The sequence below is a fragment of the Pelobates fuscus genome, chromosome 5, assembly GCF_036172605.1.
Source record: "Pelobates fuscus isolate aPelFus1 chromosome 5, aPelFus1.pri, whole genome shotgun sequence".
Taxonomy (NCBI): Eukaryota; Metazoa; Chordata; class Amphibia; order Anura; family Pelobatidae; genus Pelobates; species Pelobates fuscus.
Window position 1 is genome coordinate 110,388,282 of NC_086321.1, and position 21,898 is coordinate 110,410,179.

Genomic DNA, 21,898 nt, shown 5'->3' on the forward strand with positions numbered 1-21,898 from the left:
ACAGGTTCCTGGAATTTAACAGAATGAAATGATAAGGACTACTCTAATGCCTGCAAAGCATCAGGAGAGATGTAGTCCACAACATCTGGAATGCTGAAGGTTGCCTACCTCTGATACTAATTATATAATTGTCTAGGTTTAAAAAATGTGATCTATAATTACAAGGAGTATATAGTGAGTTATTCACTACATGTTTTAGTTAATCTAAAGTCTCTGATACAATCTAAGATAAGTAATACGTTTAATATGATCAAAGTCATGTCCCCAGATTTTTTATGCATATATTTGGATATCCTAATATAACTAATTTGGTATTATTTATATAGTGCCATCAGATTCTGCAGCGCTCTGCAATGGGATACACAGTCATTGGCACACACACTGTATAACCGACACACATTTTCACTGACAGACACACACTGACACACCCACTCACTGACAGACACACACACACACACTCTCAGGTACACATACACTAACATATACTCACCAACAGACACACACTGACACACACTCACAGACACACATCCTTACTGATTTGACACACTCTGACAGACACACACAGATTCACTCACTCACTCACTTACTCACTCACTCACAGACACACACTGACAGCTACACACACTCACTCACAGACATACACACACTCACACACACACACACACATACAGACACACACACTCACAATGACAGACACACACTGTTGACCTTTTGGATCAACAGCAAAAAACAAATGTGAGGAAGGCTGAACTTGATGGACACAAGTCTCTTTTCAGCTATGTAACTATGTAACTATGTAACACTCACTCACAATGACAGACACACACACACACTCAATGATGGGCACAAACACACACTCACTGACAGACACATACACATTCACTGATAGACACACACACTCACTTACTGACAGACACACACACTGACAGGCACACACACAAATGTGTCTGTTGTCAATTATTAATATATTTTTAATATTCCTGACTGCTGCTTGGGCTGCTGGCTCCTGCTGGCTGTGTGGGCGCTCAATGTAGGCAGCGCGGGAACTGAGCTCTTTTTGCTCAGCTCCTTCGCTTAGTGATGCCAGAGCCGGCATCAGAAAAGGGCACACAAGGGAGCAAAAAGAGCTTAGGACAGCACTCCCTCACCACCAAGATAGAATATTAGTAGTTTAACACCTCGGGAGACCTCAAGGTATCGCACTGAAAGTGCTGTCCTAGCAAATGCCTTGTTTGCCTTGTGGTAAATACAGCCCTGGGTATGAGTAAACTTTGTCTGTGTATACAAACAATGTTTTCTTTCTTCTGGAGAGCCCACTGCAATCTGGGGCCTCTGTTCCCTCCACTACTTTATGGGTCCAATAGTGAAGTATGTTTAAATTAGGGATGGATAACGTTGCATCCAGTGGGGTGCCCACTGATGTTTACTGACTCCCTGGGGTCACATGTACTCCTTTAGTTGGAACTGATTATCTTTTTGTATGTCATCTTCTTTTTTGTGATTTACTGTTTGTCATTTTCCCCATGGGGTAATTTTCCTTTACATACATTTTTTATTTTGAAACATTTAATAATATTTTAATACAAAAATGTAATTAAATGCAAATACACACTGTCTTTGTATGTAGACTGTTAAGACACTCCCATCTTAAATGAGTGAAACCGCCGTTTAGTTGATCTTCCCCATTAGAGACACGGTAGACCTCCAAACTCCCGAAAGGAGTATAAGGGAATGCGTTAAACTCCCAAACAAAAAATCAGTCGAACTCCTTCCACAGCTAGAACAGGCGAAATAATACTTCCAAGTAGCAATCCCCCCAAACACGAGACCAAGCTCCGTCTTGAGGGTAAAACAGGAATCTGCTTTAATGAGGGCTACCTGCCCGGTATTTATGCAGGTCTCCCATCTGGTGGACACTCCCCTATGGGACCAGATGGAAGACTGGGACACATAACGTACAGTAGCCAATCACAGTGGCTTGGGTTTAAACACTCCCCTTTGCACAAGTAAATCCCTCCTCTCTATCCTGGAGATAATTGGGAAGAAATCCAATTATCTCCAGGGATAGAGGCAAACCGCCATTTTACATGGTACATTAAAAATACATAAAAATCCATAACTGTAAAAATACCGAATACATTTGATTTGTGTAACGTATCCTCAGATAGCCTGGATCTGAGCGCACATTACTACCGAATACCGAAATGCACACATGGTTATTTCGGTATACGAATGACTCCATGGGATGGCTATCTGGGTTAAGTCCATTCATATCATCAAAAGTCCCGAACGGACCAGCGTTCATTTGCCCGATGATAAGAAGGGCGGTCGGCAGTTTCAGCGGTGTTCGGTAGAAAAAGTGTCCGTTTAGAGTTCCATAAGTTCTTCGTCAAACACCGCTGTTCATTCGCGTGTTTAAAATGGCTGCCGCCTCGTGGTCGGCATAGGAACGACGACCACCCTGCATACGGTTAGAATGAAGAGGTGTCTGCGGTTACCCACAATGTTCTAATTGGGGCCAAGAGGTTAACCAGCAGCACACTTCTCTTTTGGGTGGCCGTCCATTCGGTAGTTTAATTCGGTATAACTTGCAATAAACGAACAGGGACATACGGGCAGGTAATTCCACAAATGTAGATAAAACAGACAAACCAGCAATTAGTATTTAGACAGATGGATCTGTCACACAGACCTCTTGACATTTTCAGATATTGAGATTTGTATTTTCTAATTTCGGAGTGGGTCTCTATGTGGAGGCCCAGTTTGTTAACTAATTACAAGGGAATATGTCATCTCATATGCTAAAGGAATTTTTAGACTTTTTTTGTCCACATATTTAAAAAAGCTAATGATTACAGGCATAATATGTTGATTAGTCATGGGTTAAAAAAAAAAGGAAAAGAAAAGAAGCCAGTGACTAAGTCAACCGGCCTCTGAGTGTGCCTGGGGAATCCAAACAAGGGGGTAACCCTTACATACGTGAAAGAGAACAATATTTACAAAAAGGTAGATCTAGGTGGAGAAGAGGAACCTCCTCAGCCCCAACCCTGATCCACCCAATAGGAAACCCCACCCTTCGGTAATGCTTCTGACTAAAACTTAACGTTTATTTCAATACGTAAAAATAAAATAATCTATATATGTGTTGACACCAAAAAATAATACAGTGAAGAAAAATGGTGAGAAAATTGATTAAAAATAATAAGGAGAGCCACAAAATTAATATTGAGTCTAAATGACTGTGGGTGTAGACCATAAAATATATATTAGGTCCTTCCGAAGACACCCCAGATAAGACTCCAGCAAGTGGGCTCAAAAGCCCAATGGGGTAAGATATAGAGAGAGGAGCTCAAAAGGTAGGTATAAAAACCTGTTGCACTTGGTGATAATTTTAGGAATTCTATCAAGTGCATATGGTGCTCAATTGCTCTTTGATCTCTGTGTTTGTGAGATCAATTACACTTTTTGCTTGGGTGTAAAAAGTACCTATTGGGTGTGGACTATAATCTATAATATATATAGTCCTCCCAGAAAAAGACAACACAAAACACACACCCCAAATAGGATTACTGCAAATGGGCTCTTGTTGCCAGAAAGCAGAGAGAGGAGCACAAAATTAGTATAAAAATCTGAAACCAAATTGTAACAAGTGCTACCTTATAACTCTGTTGCTCTTAAGATCCTATTTGTAGGGATATCTTAACAAGTGCACATAGTTGCCCCCTAGTTCAGTATCCCTATATTGTGGGATGTTGAATAGTAACTTGTTGCTTTGCTATCAACATTGTTACCACTAAAAAAGCAGTGGAGCTAAATTGTAGATTTGTCTCAGCTAAATGCACAAACGTAGGAAGCCCCTTCTCTCGAGGGATCCACCTCCCAAACACCCAAATCACATGAAAGGAGCTGAGCATCCAAAACTCCTCTTTGAGGAGTAAAATAATTGATTATAACGAACCCCTCAACCCCCAGATTGTTAAATCTATCTAAAGTTTGCTGGAATCTAAGTAGCGTGGCTTCTCCTGTCTGAATTAACCTAACGCGCGTTTCAGCGCATTGATGCGCCTTCGTCAGAGGTATTATATCAGACTGTCCCTCGTGCAACTCTTTTATAGGAGTACCTGGTCGGAGAACAGTGGGCGTGTCAAAGACTTGTTCGCGCCAAAAAATTTGGTTCAGATGGGTGCCGCCCCCCTAAGAACGTCACCGTTTGATTGGCCGGGATTCTGAAGGTCCTCCCTAGTGCACTATCGTCTAAACGTTCAATTCCCATTGATTAAATTGACGATCTATGTCATTTTTAATCTAGTGGATCAGACAAAGATTAGTCTGTATCCATTATTAGTCTTCATGGTCCAGTTAGCAATCCACTTTGCACCAAATTTATAATTAAAGGAGCTTTGTTCGTAATATATATACATATACACATAGGGGATGCTTCAGTAATACGGAAAAGTATTTGTACCTATTTATATGTTATAAATGTTAGCATAATTAACGTCCTTATTTAAAGGGGCAGGATCCACAAACCTATACATCCATATCTGAATATATGTGATATGTGATCATGATTGTCAGGGACACAAGGTCTGTGTCCTGATTATTTAAAGGGGCTGAACAGGACCAGAACTTAGTGTATATACAAATCTCTTTTAGTTCTTTAACCATATTTCCATAAATGTAGGTGTGGTATCGCCAATCCACTTCTGTTCTAGAGGGGCCGAGGGGCATTAAAAAACCAAACTTAAACACTCTAATAACTAAGGTATTTACACAAATTGTTAAATATACATATATACAGTTGAAGTAATTTGCATTACTATTGATGTTGAATATTAACTACTGTGAAAACTCATTTTAATTTTCAATGAAGGGCGTGAATGTAAACCCTTCATTTAGTCCATTGGGGGCCAGTGTATTGAATTTGTAGATCCAATAGCATTCTCTCTTGAGAAGGGTACGGTCCAGGTCGCCACCTCTGCGTCCTAGCTGAATCTTCTCTATACCCGCAAATTTGATTCCTCGCGTGTCCCCTTGATGTTCATTTCTGACATGTCTGGAAACTGGGGTGTCTCTAAAATTCCTAACCGAATGTATGTGCTCCATAACACGCCTCTTGAAGGGGCGAATAGTTTTCCCCACATATCTGAGGCCACACACACATATCAGTAGGTAAATAATCCCCTTCGTATTGCAATTAAAAAATTGTTTAATCTGACATGTTGGTTGGTCAATCAAGTCTGGGAGAACTTTAGAATCTTTTAACATATAGTGGCAGGCCACACACTTGCCACATTGGTAAGTTCCCTGCACGGAGAGCCAGTTAGTGTTGCCCCTTTTTGTAGATAAATGGCTAGGAACCAACACTTCTTTTAGATTTTTTCCCCTTCGTGCCGTGAGGGAGACAAAAGGAGTCACTACTCCCTTAAGTTGGGGGTCTTGGGAAATCAAAGGCCAGAATCTGCCCAGTATTCGTTTGGTCTGGTCCCATCCAGAGTCAAACGTAGCCACACAACGAATAGGTTCCTGCTTTGTTGGTACTACTTTATCTTTCAGGAGATCTTCCCTATCACTTAACAGTGCCCTTTGAAATGCTTTTTTGAGGCAACGATTGGGATATCCCCTCTCTTTAAACCTAGCTCTGAGGAGTTTGGCTTGGTTGATGAATTCATCCATGGTTGAACAATTCCTCCTCAAGCGTAGGTATTGACCAACCGGGATGCCTCTTTTCAGCGTTATTGGGTGATGACTTTCCCATCTTAGCATCGTATTTGTTGAGGTGGCCTTTCTAAACAGAGTGGTGTCAATTCTTGATTCTTTTGAGATATTGACAGTGCAATCTAGGAAGTTAAGTGTAGAGCCACCAATTTCCATTGTGAGTTTTAGGTTCAGCTCATTGGTGTTCAGGTTCTCTACAAATAACCTGAAGGCGTCCTCCGTGCCTGTCCAGACAACGAGGACATCATCCATATACCTCTTCCAAAGGAAGATGTGTCTTGTGAACTCCATATTGACTTCTGAGAAAACCACATTCTCTTCCCACCACCCCAGGTGCAGGTTGGCATATGATGGAGCACAAGACGTGCCCATAGCTGTGCCCTGCACCTGGTGGTAAAGTTGGCCATTAAAGAGAAAGAAGTTGTGAGTTAACACAAACCTCAGCAACTCTATTACGAATTGCGTGTGGTGCTCATGTCTCAGTCCCCGTGTATCTAGGTAGCATTTAGTATGTGCCAATCCCAGGGTATGGGGGATTGAGGAGTACAGGGCCTCTACATCGAGGCTACACAGAAGTGCACCTCTAGGTAGATTGAGAGACTTTAGGCACTTCAATGTGTCCTTTGTATCTCTCAAGTAGGACGGTAGTTTTTCCACAAATGGTCTGAGTATTTTGTCAAGATACTGACTGGCCCTACTCGTTAGATTGTTTGACCCTGACACAATCGGTCTAGCTGTTAATTGAGTATAGTTCTTGTGCACCTTGGGTAGGCAGTAGAACGTAGACACCACCGGATTTTTGGTGTAAATGTAGGCATGTTCTCTCCTACCCAGTATGCCAGCATCAAATGCTGAGTCCAAGACACATTTAAGATCTGACAGAAATTTGATGGAGGGATCAGAGCTTAATGTACAATAAGTTGTATCATCTTTAAGTATGTTGTTTGCAAGCTGAATATAATGTGCTCTGTTTAAAACAACAATGTTCCCCCCTTTGTCTGCTGGTTTAATGATGATGTCCTCGTTGTCCTGCAGGACACGGAGGGCACGCCACTCATCCCCTGAAAGATTACTATGGGGTCGAGGTTCCAAGGAATCTATTTTGAGTTTGTCTACCATTTTACATACTGATTCAACGAACATATCTATATTCTTGAAGTCTTTGATGTTTGGTGTAAATTTACTTCTAGGGCCCAAGTCTGTGTAGGGATATGGGGAGGTCCCATCATTATCTTCCAATAGGGATACAAGGTCATTCAAACACTGGAATTCTCTGACACTGAAGCCCAATTCTCGAGCTCTTTTTTCATTGATAGTTAAAAAGTATTTATGTAGGGCCAGGCGTCTGCCAAACAAATGGATATCCTTTATCCAGTCAAACTTGCTGAAAGGGGGTACCGGGACAAACGATAAACCCTTCCTTAGGACCTGATATTGTGGGTCAGTAAGTATAATGTCAGAGAGATTAACGACCTTTGTGTTGGTATCTAGTATCTTTTCCGTGCTCTCCCCCTGTATCTTGTCTGTCTGTATTGTGATGGCATTTCCCCCTCTCGGGGGCTCTGCCCTAAAAAAGTAACCCCTTTTTTAAGGATACCCTTTGATTGTTCGTTCGTACGGGATGTAGAGGCCATGTTAGTGTCCTCATTGTCTGTGTCTGAGGTCTCGTACTCAGATGTGGTGTTTTGATCGGATTCAACATGTGTAACCTTTCTGAATTTCCTATAGACTCGTTCATTCTTATAATCTTGGTGGTCCCTCAGGAATTTCCTGTGTTTCCGATTCTTAATAGAATCCCTGTACTTATTTAGATTTTGTTGGAGACTGACTTCCTGAGTGTTGAAGTTTGGGTCTTCTTTAAACTGTTGTGTGGCTTCAACGGCCTCATTTACTTTATCATTAACCTCTGTAAGTTTTTTACTTTCGAATCTACATATTATATCCATAAAGGTTCGAGAGCAAAGATTTGCCGCCTCTTCCCATTCTTTAAGGAGGGTGGCATCGTTAATATTGGTGTTAGGCATAATTTGTACCCTGAGACCCCTTGGTATCATCGATTTATTGAGGTAATTTTGGAGAGATGAAATTTCCCACCCCATCCTAATCTGTTGTTTACAGAAATTTGATAATTGTCTAAATTTTGATTCTATGTTCATATCTGTAGAGAGAAATGCGCATTCTTTGTCTGAGAATACTTTCTCAGCATCTAGGCACCATTGATTTGGGTCCTTTAATTGGTTTAGGAAGCTGGCCATATTCTGAGTTTACACAGTAGTAGGGAATAAGACACACTTATGCAGGTACTAAAACCAGTTTAGAACAACTTAAGTCAAAAAAAAAGGAAAAGAAAAGAAGCCAGTGACTAAGTCAACCGGCCTCTGAGTGTGCCTGGGGAATCCAAACAAGGGGGTAACCCTTACATACGTGAAAGAGAACAATATTTACAAAAAGGTAGATCTAGGTGGAGAAGAGGAACCTCCTCAGCCCCAACCCTGATCCACCCAATAGGAAACCCCACCCTTCGGTAATGCTTCTGACTAAAACTTAACGTTTATTTCAATACGTAAAAATAAAATAATCTATATATGTGTTGACACCAAAAAATAATACAGTGAAGAAAAATGGTGAGAAAATTGATTAAAAATAATAAGGAGAGCCACAAAATTAATATTGAGTCTAAATGACTGTGGGTGTAGACCATAAAATATATATTAGGTCCTTCCGAAGACACCCCAGATAAGACTCCAGCAAGTGGGCTCAAAAGCCCAATGGGGTAAGATATAGAGAGAGGAGCTCAAAAGGTAGGTATAAAAACCTGTTGCACTTGGTGATAATTTTAGGAATTCTATCAAGTGCATATGGTGCTCAATTGCTCTTTGATCTCTGTGTTTGTGAGATCAATTACACTTTTTGCTTGGGTGTAAAAAGTACCTATTGGGTGTGGACTATAATCTATAATATATATAGTCCTCCCAGAAAAAGACAACACAAAACACACACCCCAAATAGGATTACTGCAAATGGGCTCTTGTTGCCAGAAAGCAGAGAGAGGAGCACAAAATTAGTATAAAAATCTGAAACCAAATTGTAACAAGTGCTACCTTATAACTCTGTTGCTCTTAAGATCCTATTTGTAGGGATATCTTAACAAGTGCACATAGTTGCCCCCTAGTTCAGTATCCCTATATTGTGGGATGTTGAATAGTAACTTGTTGCTTTGCTATCAACATTGTTACCACTAAAAAAGCAGTGGAGCTAAATTGTAGATTTGTCTCAGCTAAATGCACAAACGTAGGAAGCCCCTTCTCTCGAGGGATCCACCTCCCAAACACCCAAATCACATGAAAGGAGCTGAGCATCCAAAACTCCTCTTTGAGGAGTAAAATAATTGATTATAACGAACCCCTCAACCCCCAGATTGTTAAATCTATCTAAAGTTTGCTGGAATCTAAGTAGCGTGGCTTCTCCTGTCTGAATTAACCTAACGCGCGTTTCAGCGCATTGATGCGCCTTCGTCAGAGGTATTATATCAGACTGTCCCTCGTGCAACTCTTTTATAGGAGTACCTGGTCGGAGAACAGTGGGCGTGTCAAAGACTTGTTCGCGCCAAAAAATTCGGTTCAGATGGGTGCCGCCCCCCTAAGAACGTCACCGTTTGATTGGCCGGGATTCTGAAGGTCCTCCCTAGTGCACTATCGTCTAAACGTTCAATTCCCATTGATTAAATTGACGATCTATGTCATTTTTAATCTAGTGGATCAGACAAAGATTAGTCTGTATCCATTATTAGTCTTCATGGTCCAGTTAGCAATCCACTTTGCACCAAATTTATAATTAAAGGAGCTTTGTTCGTAATATATATACATATACACATAGGGGATGCTTCAGTAATACGGAAAAGTATTTGTACCTATTTATATGTTATAAATGTTAGCATAATTAACGTCCTTATTTAAAGGGGCAGGATCCACAAACCTATACATCCATATCTGAATATATGTGATATGTGATCATGATTGTCAGGGACACAAGGTCTGTGTCCTGATTATTTAAAGGGGCTGAACAGGACCAGAACTTAGTGTATATACAAATCTCTTTTAGTTCTTTAACCATATTTCCATAAATGTAGGTGTGGTATCGCCAATCCACTTCTGTTCTAGAGGGGCCGAGGGGCATTAAAAAACCAAACTTAAACACTCTAATAACTAAGGTATTTACACAAATTGTTAAATATACATATATACAGTTGAAGTAATTTGCATTACTATTGATGTTGAATATTAACTACTGTGAAAACTCATTTTAATTTTCAATGAAGGGCGTGAATGTAAACCCTTCATTTAGTCCATTGGGGGCCAGTGTATTGAATTTGTAGATCCAATAGCATTCTCTCTTGAGAAGGGTACGGTCCAGGTCGCCACCTCTGCGTCCTAGCTGAATCTTCTCTATACCCGCAAATTTGATTCCTCGCGTGTCCCCTTGATGTTCATTTCTGACATGTCTGGAAACTGGGGTGTCTCTAAAATTCCTAACCGAATGTATGTGCTCCATAACACGCCTCTTGAAGGGGCGAATAGTTTTCCCCACATATCTGAGGCCACACACACATATCAGTAGGTAAATAATCCCCTTCGTATTGCAATTAAAAAATTGTTTAATCTGACATGTTGGTTGGTCAATCAAGTCTGGGAGAACTTTAGAATCTTTTAACATATAGTGGCAGGCCACACACTTGCCACATTGGTAAGTTCCCTGCACGGAGAGCCAGTTAGTGTTGCCCCTTTTTGTAGATAAATGGCTAGGAACCAACACTTCTTTTAGATTTTTTCCCCTTCGTGCCGTGAGGGAGACAAAAGGAGTCACTACTCCCTTAAGTTGGGGGTCTTGGGAAATCAAAGGCCAGAATCTGCCCAGTATTCGTTTGGTCTGGTCCCATCCAGAGTCAAACGTAGCCACACAACGAATAGGTTCCTGCTTTGTTGGTACTACTTTATCTTTCAGGAGATCTTCCCTATCACTTAACAGTGCCCTTTGAAATGCTTTTTTGAGGCAACGATTGGGATATCCCCTCTCTTTAAACCTAGCTCTGAGGAGTTTGGCTTGGTTGATGAATTCATCCATGGTTGAACAATTCCTCCTCAAGCGTAGGTATTGACCAACCGGGATGCCTCTTTTCAGCGTTATTGGGTGATGACTTTCCCATCTTAGCATCGTATTTGTTGAGGTGGCCTTTCTAAACAGAGTGGTGTCAATTCTTGATTCTTTTGAGATATTGACAGTGCAATCTAGGAAGTTAAGTGTAGAGCCACCAATTTCCATTGTGAGTTTTAGGTTCAGCTCATTGGTGTTCAGGTTCTCTACAAATAACCTGAAGGCGTCCTCCGTGCCTGTCCAGACAACGAGGACATCATCCATATACCTCTTCCAAAGGAAGATGTGTCTTGTGAACTCCATATTGACTTCTGAGAAAACCACATTCTCTTCCCACCACCCCAGGTGCAGGTTGGCATATGATGGAGCACAAGACGTGCCCATAGCTGTGCCCTGCACCTGGTGGTAAAGTTGGCCATTAAAGAGAAAGAAGTTGTGAGTTAACACAAACCTCAGCAACTCTATTACGAATTGCGTGTGGTGCTCATGTCTCAGTCCCCGTGTATCTAGGTAGCATTTAGTATGTGCCAATCCCAGGGTATGGGGGATTGAGGAGTACAGGGCCTCTACATCGAGGCTACACAGAAGTGCACCTCTAGGTAGATTGAGAGACTTTAGGCACTTCAATGTGTCCTTTGTATCTCTCAAGTAGGACGGTAGTTTTTCCACAAATGGTCTGAGTATTTTGTCAAGATACTGACTGGCCCTACTCGTTAGATTGTTTGACCCTGACACAATCGGTCTAGCTGTTAATTGAGTATAGTTCTTGTGCACCTTGGGTAGGCAGTAGAACGTAGACACCACCGGATTTTTGGTGTAAATGTAGGCATGTTCTCTCCTACCCAGTATGCCAGCATCAAATGCTGAGTCCAAGACACATTTAAGATCTGACAGAAATTTGATGGAGGGATCAGAGCTTAATGTACAATAAGTTGTATCATCTTTAAGTATGTTGTTTGCAAGCTGAATATAATGTGCTCTGTTTAAAACAACAATGTTCCCCCCTTTGTCTGCTGGTTTAATGATGATGTCCTCGTTGTCCTGCAGGACACGGAGGGCACGCCACTCATCCCCTGAAAGATTACTATGGGGTCGAGGTTCCAAGGAATCTATTTTGAGTTTGTCTACCATTTTACATACTGATTCAACGAACATATCTATATTCTTGAAGTCTTTGATGTTTGGTGTAAATTTACTTCTAGGGCCCAAGTCTGTGTAGGGATATGGGGAGGTCCCATCATTATCTTCCAATAGGGATACAAGGTCATTCAAACACTGGAATTCTCTGACACTGAAGCCCAATTCTCGAGCTCTTTTTTCATTGATAGTTAAAAAGTATTTATGTAGGGCCAGGCGTCTGCCAAACAAATGGATATCCTTTATCCAGTCAAACTTGCTGAAAGGGGGTACCGGGACAAACGATAAACCCTTCCTTAGGACCTGATATTGTGGGTCAGTAAGTATAATGTCAGAGAGATTAAGGACCTTTGTGTTGGTATCTAGTATCTTTTCCGTGCTCTCCCCCTGTATCTTGTCTGTCTGTATTGTGATGGCATTTCCCCCTCTCGGGGGCTCTGCCCTAAAAAAGTAACCCCTTTTTTAAGGATACCCTTTGATTGTTCGTTCGTACGGGATGTAGAGGCCATGTTAGTGTCCTCATTGTCTGTGTCTGAGGTCTCGTACTCAGATGTGGTGTTTTGATCGGATTCAACATGTGTAACCTTTCTGAATTTCCTATAGACTCGTTCATTCTTATAATCTTGGTGGTCCCTCAGGAATTTCCTGTGTTTCCGATTCTTAATAGAATCCCTGTACTTATTTAGATTTTGTTGGAGACTGACTTCCTGAGTGTTGAAGTTTGGGTCTTCTTTAAACTGTTGTGTGGCTTCAACGGCCTCATTTACTTTATCATTAACCTCTGTAAGTTTTTTACTTTCGAATCTACATATTATATCCATAAAGGTTCGAGAGCAAAGATTTGCCGCCTCTTCCCATTCTTTAAGGAGGGTGGCATCGTTAATATTGGTGTTAGGCATAATTTGTACCCTGAGACCCCTTGGTATCATCGATTTATTGAGGTAATTTTGGAGAGATGAAATTTCCCACCCCATCCTAATCTGTTGTTTACAGAAATTTGATAATTGTCTAAATTTTGATTCTATGTTCATATCTGTAGAGAGAAATGCGCATTCTTTGTCTGAGAATACTTTCTCAGCATCTAGGCACCATTGATTTGGGTCCTTTAATTGGTTTAGGAAGCTGGCCATATTCTGAGTTTACACAGTAGTAGGGAATAAGACACACTTATGCAGGTACTAAAACCAGTTTAGAACAACTTAAGTCAAAAAAAAAGGAAAAGAAAAGAAGCCAGTGACTAAGTCAACCGGCCTCTGAGTGTGCCTGGGGAATCCAAACAAGGGGGTAACCCTTACATACGTGAAAGAGAACAATATTTACAAAAAGGTAGATCTAGGTGGAGAAGAGGAACCTCCTCAGCCCCAACCCTGATCCACCCCAAACTTCAACACTCAGGAAGTCAGTCTCCAACAAAATCTAAATAAGTACAGGGATTCTATTAAGAATCGGAAACACAGGAAATTCCTGAGGGACCACCAAGATTATAAGAATGAACGAGTCTATAGGAAATTCAGAAAGGTTACACATGTTGAATCCGATCAAAACACCACATCTGAGTACGAGACCTCAGACACAGACAATGAGGACACTAACATGGCCTCTACATCCCGTACGAACGAACAATCAAAGGGTATCCTTAAAAAAGGGGTTACTTTTTTAGGGCAGAGCCCCCGAGAGGGGGAAATGCCATCACAATACAGACAGACAAGATACAGGGGGAGAGCACGGAAAAGATACTAGATACCAACACAAAGGTCCTTAATCTCTCTGACATTATACTTACTGACCCACAATATCAGGTCCTAAGGAAGGGTTTATCGTTTGTCCCGGTACCCCCTTTCAGCAAGTTTGACTGGATAAAGGATATCCATTTGTTTGGCAGACGCCTGGCCCTACATAAATACTTTTTAACTATCAATGAAAAAAGAGCTCGAGAATTGGGCTTCAGTGTCAGAGAATTCCAGTGTTTGAATGACCTTGTATCCCTATTGGAAGATAATGATGGGACCTCCCCATATCCCTACACAGACTTGGGCCCTAGAAGTAAATTTACACCAAACATCAAAGACTTCAAGAATATAGATATGTTCGTTGAATCAGTATGTAAAATGGTAGACAAACTCAAAATAGATTCCTTGGAACCTCGACCCCATAGTAATCTTTCAGGGGATGAGTGGCGTGCCCTCCGTGTCCTGCAGGACAACGAGGACATCATCATTAAACCAGCAGACAAAGGGGGGAACATTGTTGTTTTAAACAGAGCACATTATATTCAGCTTGCAAACAACATACTTAAAGATGATACAACTTATTGTACATTAAGCTCTGATCCCTCCATCAAATTTCTGTCAGATCTTAAATGTGTCTTGGACTCAGCATTTGATGCTGGCATACTGGGTAGGAGAGAACATGCCTACATTTACACCAAAAATCCGGTGGTGTCTACGTTCTACTGCCTACCCAAGGTGCACAAGAACTATACTCAATTAACAGCTAGACCGATTGTGTCAGGGTCAAACAATCTAACGAGTAGGGCCAGTCAGTATCTTGACAAAATACTCAGACCATTTGTGGAAAAACTACCGTCCTACTTGAGAGATACAAAGGACACATTGAAGTGCCTAAAGTCTCTCAATCTACCTAGAGGTGCACTTCTGTGTAGCCTCGATGTAGAGGCCCTGTACTCCTCAATCCCCCATACCCTGGGATTGGCACATACTAAATGCTACCTAGATACACGGGGACTGAGACATGAGCACCACACGCAATTCGTAATAGAGTTGCTGAGGTTTGTGTTAACTCACAACTTCTTTCTCTTTAATGGCCAACTTTACCACCAGGTGCAGGGCACAGCTATGGGCACGTCTTGTGCTCCATCATATGCCAACCTGCACCTGGGGTGGTGGGAAGAGAATGTGGTTTTCTCAGAAGTCAATATGGAGTTCACAAGACACATCTTCCTTTGGAAGAGGTATATGGATGATGTCCTCGTTGTCTGGACAGGCACGGAGGACGCCTTCAGGTTATTTGTAGAGAACCTGAACACCAATGAGCTGAACCTAAAACTCACAATGGAAATTGGTGGCTCTACACTTAACTTCCTAGATTGCACTGTCAATATCTCAAAAGAATCAAGAATTGACACCACTCTGTTTAGAAAGGCCACCTCAACAAATACGATGCTAAGATGGGAAAGTCATCACCCAATAACGCTGAAAAGAGGCATCCCGGTTGGTCAATACCTACGCTTGAGGAGGAATTGTTCAACCATGGATGAATTCATCAACCAAGCCAAACTCCTCAGAGCTAGGTTTAAAGAGAGGGGATATCCCAATCGTTGCCTCAAAAAAGCATTTCAAAGGGCACTGTTAAGTGATAGGGAAGATCTCCTGAAAGATAAAGTAGTACCAACAAAGCAGGAACCTATTCGTTGTGTGGCTACGTTTGACTCTGGATGGGACCAGACCAAACGAATACTGGGCAGATTCTGGCCTTTGATTTCCCAAGACCCCCAACTTAAGGGAGTAGTGACTCCTTTTGTCTCCCTCACGGCACGAAGGGGAAAAAATCTAAAAGAAGTGTTGGTTCCTAGCCATTTATCTACAAAAAGGGGCAACACTAACTGGCTCTCCGTGCAGGGAACTTACCAATGTGGCAAGTGTGTGGCCTGCCACTATATGTTAAAAGATTCTAAAGTTCTCCCAGACTTGATTGACCAACCAACATGTCAGATTAAACAATTTTTTAATTGCAATACGAAGGGGATTATTTACCTACTGATATGTGTGTGTGGCCTCAGATATGTGGGGAAAACTATTCGCCCCTTCAAGAGGCGTGTTATGGAGCACATACATTCGGTTAGGAATTTTAGAGACACCCCAGTTTCCAGACATGTCAGAAATGAACATCAAGGGGACACGCGAGGAATCAAATTTGCGGGTATAGAGAAGATTCAGCTAGGACGCAGAGGTGGCGACCTGGACCGTACCCTTCTCAAGAGAGAATGCTATTGGATCTACAAATTCAATACACTGGCCCCCAATGGACTAAATGAAGGGTTTACATTCACGCCCTTCATTGAAAATTAAAATGAGTTTTCACAGTAGTTAATATTCAACATCAATAGTAATGCAAATTACTTCAACTGTATATATGTATATTTAACAATTTGTGTAAATACCTTAGTTATTAGAGTGTTTAAGTTTGGTTTTTTAATGCCCCTCGGCCCCTCTAGAACAGAAGTGGATTGGCGATACCACACCTACATTTATGGAAATATGGTTAAAGAACTAAAAGAGATTTGTATATACACTAAGTTCTGGTCCTGTTCAGCCCCTTTAAATAATCAGGACACAGACCTTGTGTCCCTGACAATCATGATCACATATCACATATATTCAGATATGGATGTATAGGTTTGTGGATCCTGCCCCTTTAAATAAGGACGTTAATTATGCTAACATTTATAACATATAAATAGGTACAAATACTTTTCCGTATTACTGAAGCATCCCCTATGTGTATATGTATATATATTACGAACAAAGCTCCTTTAATTATAAATTTGGTGCAAAGTGGATTGCTAACTGGACCATGAAGACTAATAATGGATACAGACTAATCTTTGTCTGATCCACTAGATTAAAAATGACATAGATCGTCAATTTAATCAATGGGAATTGAACGTTTAGACGATAGTGCACTAGGGAGGACCTTCAGAATCCCGGCCAATCAAACGGTGACGTTCTTAGGGGGGCGGCACCCATCTGAACCGAATTTTTTGGCGCGAACAAGTCTTTGACACGCCCACTGTTCTCCGACCAGGTACTCCTATAAAAGAGTTGCACGAGGGACAGTCTGATATAATACCTCTGACGAAGGCGCATCAATGCGCTGAAACGCGCGTTAGGTTAATTCAGACAGGAGAAGCCACGCTACTTAGATTCCAGCAAACTTTAGATAGATTTAACAATCTGGGGGTTGAGGGGTTCGTTATAATCAATTATTTTACTCCTCAAAGAGGAGTTTTGGATGCTCAGCTCCTTTCATGTGATTTGGGTGTTTGGGAGGTGGATCCCTCGAGAGAAGGGGCTTCCTACGTTTGTGCATTTAGCTGAGACAAATCTACAATTTAGCTCCACTGCTTTTTTAGTGGTAACAATGTTGATAGCAAAGCAACAAGTTACTATTCAACATCCCACAATATAGGGATACTGAACTAGGGGGCAACTATGTGCACTTGTTAAGATATCCCTACAAATAGGATCTTAAGAGCAACAGAGTTATAAGGTAGCACTTGTTACAATTTGGTTTCAGATTTTTATACTAATTTTGTGCTCCTCTCTCTGCTTTCTGGCAACAAGAGCCCATTTGCAGTAATCCTATTTGGGGTGTGTGTTTTGTGTTGTCTTTTTCTGGGAGGACTATATATATTATAGATTATAGTCCACACCCAATAGGTACTTTTTACACCCAAGCAAAAAGTGTAATTGATCTCACAAACACAGAGATCAAAGAGCAATTGAGCACCATATGCACTTGATAGAATTCCTAAAATTATCACCAAGTGCAACAGGTTTTTATACCTACCTTTTGAGCTCCTCTCTCTATATCTTACCCCATTGGGCTTTTGAGCCCACTTGCTGGAGTCTTATCTGGGGTGTCTTCGGAAGGACCTAATATATATTTTATGGTCTACACCCACAGTCATTTAGACTCAATATTAATTTTGTGGCTCTCCTTATTATTTTTAATCAATTTTCTCACCATTTTTCTTCACTGTATTATTTTTTGGTGTCAACACATATATAGATTATTTTATTTTTACGTATTGAAATAAACGTTAAGTTTTAGTCAGAAGCATTACCGAAGGGTGGGGTTTCCTATTGGGTGGATCAGGGTTGGGGCTGAGGAGGTTCCTCTTCTCCACCTAGATCTACCTTTTTGTAAATATTGTTCTCTTTCACGTATGTAAGGGTTACCCCCTTGTTTGGATTCCCCAGGCACACTCAGAGGCCGGTTGACTTAGTCACTGGCTTCTTTTCTTTTCCTTTTTTTTTTGACTTAAGTTGTTCTAAACTGGTTTTAGTACCTGCATAAGTGTGTCTTATTCCCTACTACTGTGTAAACTCAGAATATGGCCAGCTTCCTAAACCAATTAAAGGACCCAAATCAATGGTGCCTAGATGCTGAGAAAGTATTCTCAGACAAAGAATGCGCATTTCTCTCTACAGATATGAACATAGAATCAAAATTTAGACAATTATCAAATTTCTGTAAACAACAGATTAGGATGGGGTGGGAAATTTCATCTCTCCAAAATTACCTCAATAAATCGATGATACCAAGGGGTCTCAGGGTACAAATTATGCCTAACACCAATATTAACGATGCCACCCTCCTTAAAGAATGGGAAGAGGCGGCAAATCTTTGCTCTCGAACCTTTATGGATATAATATGTAGATTCGAAAGTAAAAAACTTACAGAGGTTAATGATAAAGTAAATGAGGCCGTTGAAGCCACACAACAGTTTAAAGAAGACCCAAACTTCAACACTCAGGAAGTCAGTCTCCAACAAAATCTAAATAAGTACAGGGATTCTATTAAGAATCGGAAACACAGGAAATTCCTGAGGGACCACCAAGATTATAAGAATGAACGAGTCTATAGGAAATTCAGAAAGGTTACACATGTTGAATCCGATCAAAACACCACATCTGAGTACGAGACCTCAGACACAGACAATGAGGACACTAACATGGCCTCTACATCCCGTACGAACGAACAATCAAAGGGTATCCTTAAAAAAGGGGTTACTTTTTTAGGGCAGAGCCCCCGAGAGGGGGAAATGCCATCACAATACAGACAGACAAGATACAGGGGGAGAGCACGGAAAAGATACTAGATACCAACACAAAGGTCCTTAATCTCTCTGACATTATACTTACTGACCCACAATATCAGGTCCTAAGGAAGGGTTTATCGTTTGTCCCGGTACCCCCTTTCAGCAAGTTTGACTGGATAAAGGATATCCATTTGTTTGGCAGACGCCTGGCCCTACATAAATACTTTTTAACTATCAATGAAAAAAGAGCTCGAGAATTGGGCTTCAGTGTCAGAGAATTCCAGTGTTTGAATGACCTTGTATCCCTATTGGAAGATAATGATGGGACCTCCCCATATCCCTACACAGACTTGGGCCCTAGAAGTAAATTTACACCAAACATCAAAGACTTCAAGAATATAGATATGTTCGTTGAATCAGTATGTAAAATGGTAGACAAACTCAAAATAGATTCCTTGGAACCTCGACCCCATAGTAATCTTTCAGGGGATGAGTGGCGTGCCCTCCGTGTCCTGCAGGACAACGAGGACATCATCATTAAACCAGCAGACAAAGGGGGGAACATTGTTGTTTTAAACAGAGCACATTATATTCAGCTTGCAAACAACATACTTAAAGATGATACAACTTATTGTACATTAAGCTCTGATCCCTCCATCAAATTTCTGTCAGATCTTAAATGTGTCTTGGACTCAGCATTTGATGCTGGCATACTGGGTAGGAGAGAACATGCCTACATTTACACCAAAAATCCGGTGGTGTCTACGTTCTACTGCCTACCCAAGGTGCACAAGAACTATACTCAATTAACAGCTAGACCGATTGTGTCAGGGTCAAACAATCTAACGAGTAGGGCCAGTCAGTATCTTGACAAAATACTCAGACCATTTGTGGAAAAACTACCGTCCTACTTGAGAGATACAAAGGACACATTGAAGTGCCTAAAGTCTCTCAATCTACCTAGAGGTGCACTTCTGTGTAGCCTCGATGTAGAGGCCCTGTACTCCTCAATCCCCCATACCCTGGGATTGGCACATACTAAATGCTACCTAGATACACGGGGACTGAGACATGAGCACCACACGCAATTCGTAATAGAGTTGCTGAGGTTTGTGTTAACTCACAACTTCTTTCTCTTTAATGGCCAACTTTACCACCAGGTGCAGGGCACAGCTATGGGCACGTCTTGTGCTCCATCATATGCCAACCTGCACCTGGGGTGGTGGGAAGAGAATGTGGTTTTCTCAGAAGTCAATATGGAGTTCACAAGACACATCTTCCTTTGGAAGAGGTATATGGATGATGTCCTCGTTGTCTGGACAGGCACGGAGGACGCCTTCAGGTTATTTGTAGAGAACCTGAACACCAATGAGCTGAACCTAAAACTCACAATGGAAATTGGTGGCTCTACACTTAACTTCCTAGATTGCACTGTCAATATCTCAAAAGAATCAAGAATTGACACCACTCTGTTTAGAAAGGCCACCTCAACAAATACGATGCTAAGATGGGAAAGTCATCACCCAATAACGCTGAAAAGAGGCATCCCGGTTGGTCAATACCTACGCTTGAGGAGGAATTGTTCAACCATGGATGAATTCATCAACCAAGCCAAACTCCTCAGAGCTAGGTTTAAAGAGAGGGGATATCCCAATCGTTGCCTCAAAAAAGCATTTCAAAGGGCACTGTTAAGTGATAGGGAAGATCTCCTGAAAGATAAAGTAGTACCAACAAAGCAGGAACCTATTCGTTGTGTGGCTACGTTTGACTCTGGATGGGACCAGACCAAACGAATACTGGGCAGATTCTGGCCTTTGATTTCCCAAGACCCCCAACTTAAGGGAGTAGTGACTCCTTTTGTCTCCCTCACGGCACGAAGGGGAAAAAATCTAAAAGAAGTGTTGGTTCCTAGCCATTTATCTACAAAAAGGGGCAACACTAACTGGCTCTCCGTGCAGGGAACTTACCAATGTGGCAAGTGTGTGGCCTGCCACTATATGTTAAAAGATTCTAAAGTTCTCCCAGACTTGATTGACCAACCAACATGTCAGATTAAACAATTTTTTAATTGCAATACGAAGGGGATTATTTACCTACTGATATGTGTGTGTGGCCTCAGATATGTGGGGAAAACTATTCGCCCCTTCAAGAGGCGTGTTATGGAGCACATACATTCGGTTAGGAATTTTAGAGACACCCCAGTTTCCAGACATGTCAGAAATGAACATCAAGGGGACACGCGAGGAATCAAATTTGCGGGTATAGAGAAGATTCAGCTAGGACGCAGAGGTGGCGACCTGGACCGTACCCTTCTCAAGAGAGAATGCTATTGGATCTACAAATTCAATACACTGGCCCCCAATGGACTAAATGAAGGGTTTACATTCACGCCCTTCATTGAAAATTAAAATGAGTTTTCACAGTAGTTAATATTCAACATCAATAGTAATGCAAATTACTTCAACTGTATATATGTATATTTAACAATTTGTGTAAATACCTTAGTTATTAGAGTGTTTAAGTTTGGTTTTTTAATGCCCCTCGGCCCCTCTAGAACAGAAGTGGATTGGCGATACCACACCTACATTTATGGAAATATGGTTAAAGAACTAAAAGAGATTTGTATATACACTAAGTTCTGGTCCTGTTCAGCCCCTTTAAATAATCAGGACACAGACCTTGTGTCCCTGACAATCATGATCACATATCACATATATTCAGATATGGATGTATAGGTTTGTGGATCCTGCCCCTTTAAATAAGGACGTTAATTATGCTAACATTTATAACATATAAATAGGTACAAATACTTTTCCGTATTACTGAAGCATCCCCTATGTGTATATGTATATATATTACGAACAAAGCTCCTTTAATTATAAATTTGGTGCAAAGTGGATTGCTAACTGGACCATGAAGACTAATAATGGATACAGACTAATCTTTGTCTGATCCACTAGATTAAAAATGACATAGATCGTCAATTTAATCAATGGGAATTGAACGTTTAGACGATAGTGCACTAGGGAGGACCTTCAGAATCCCGGC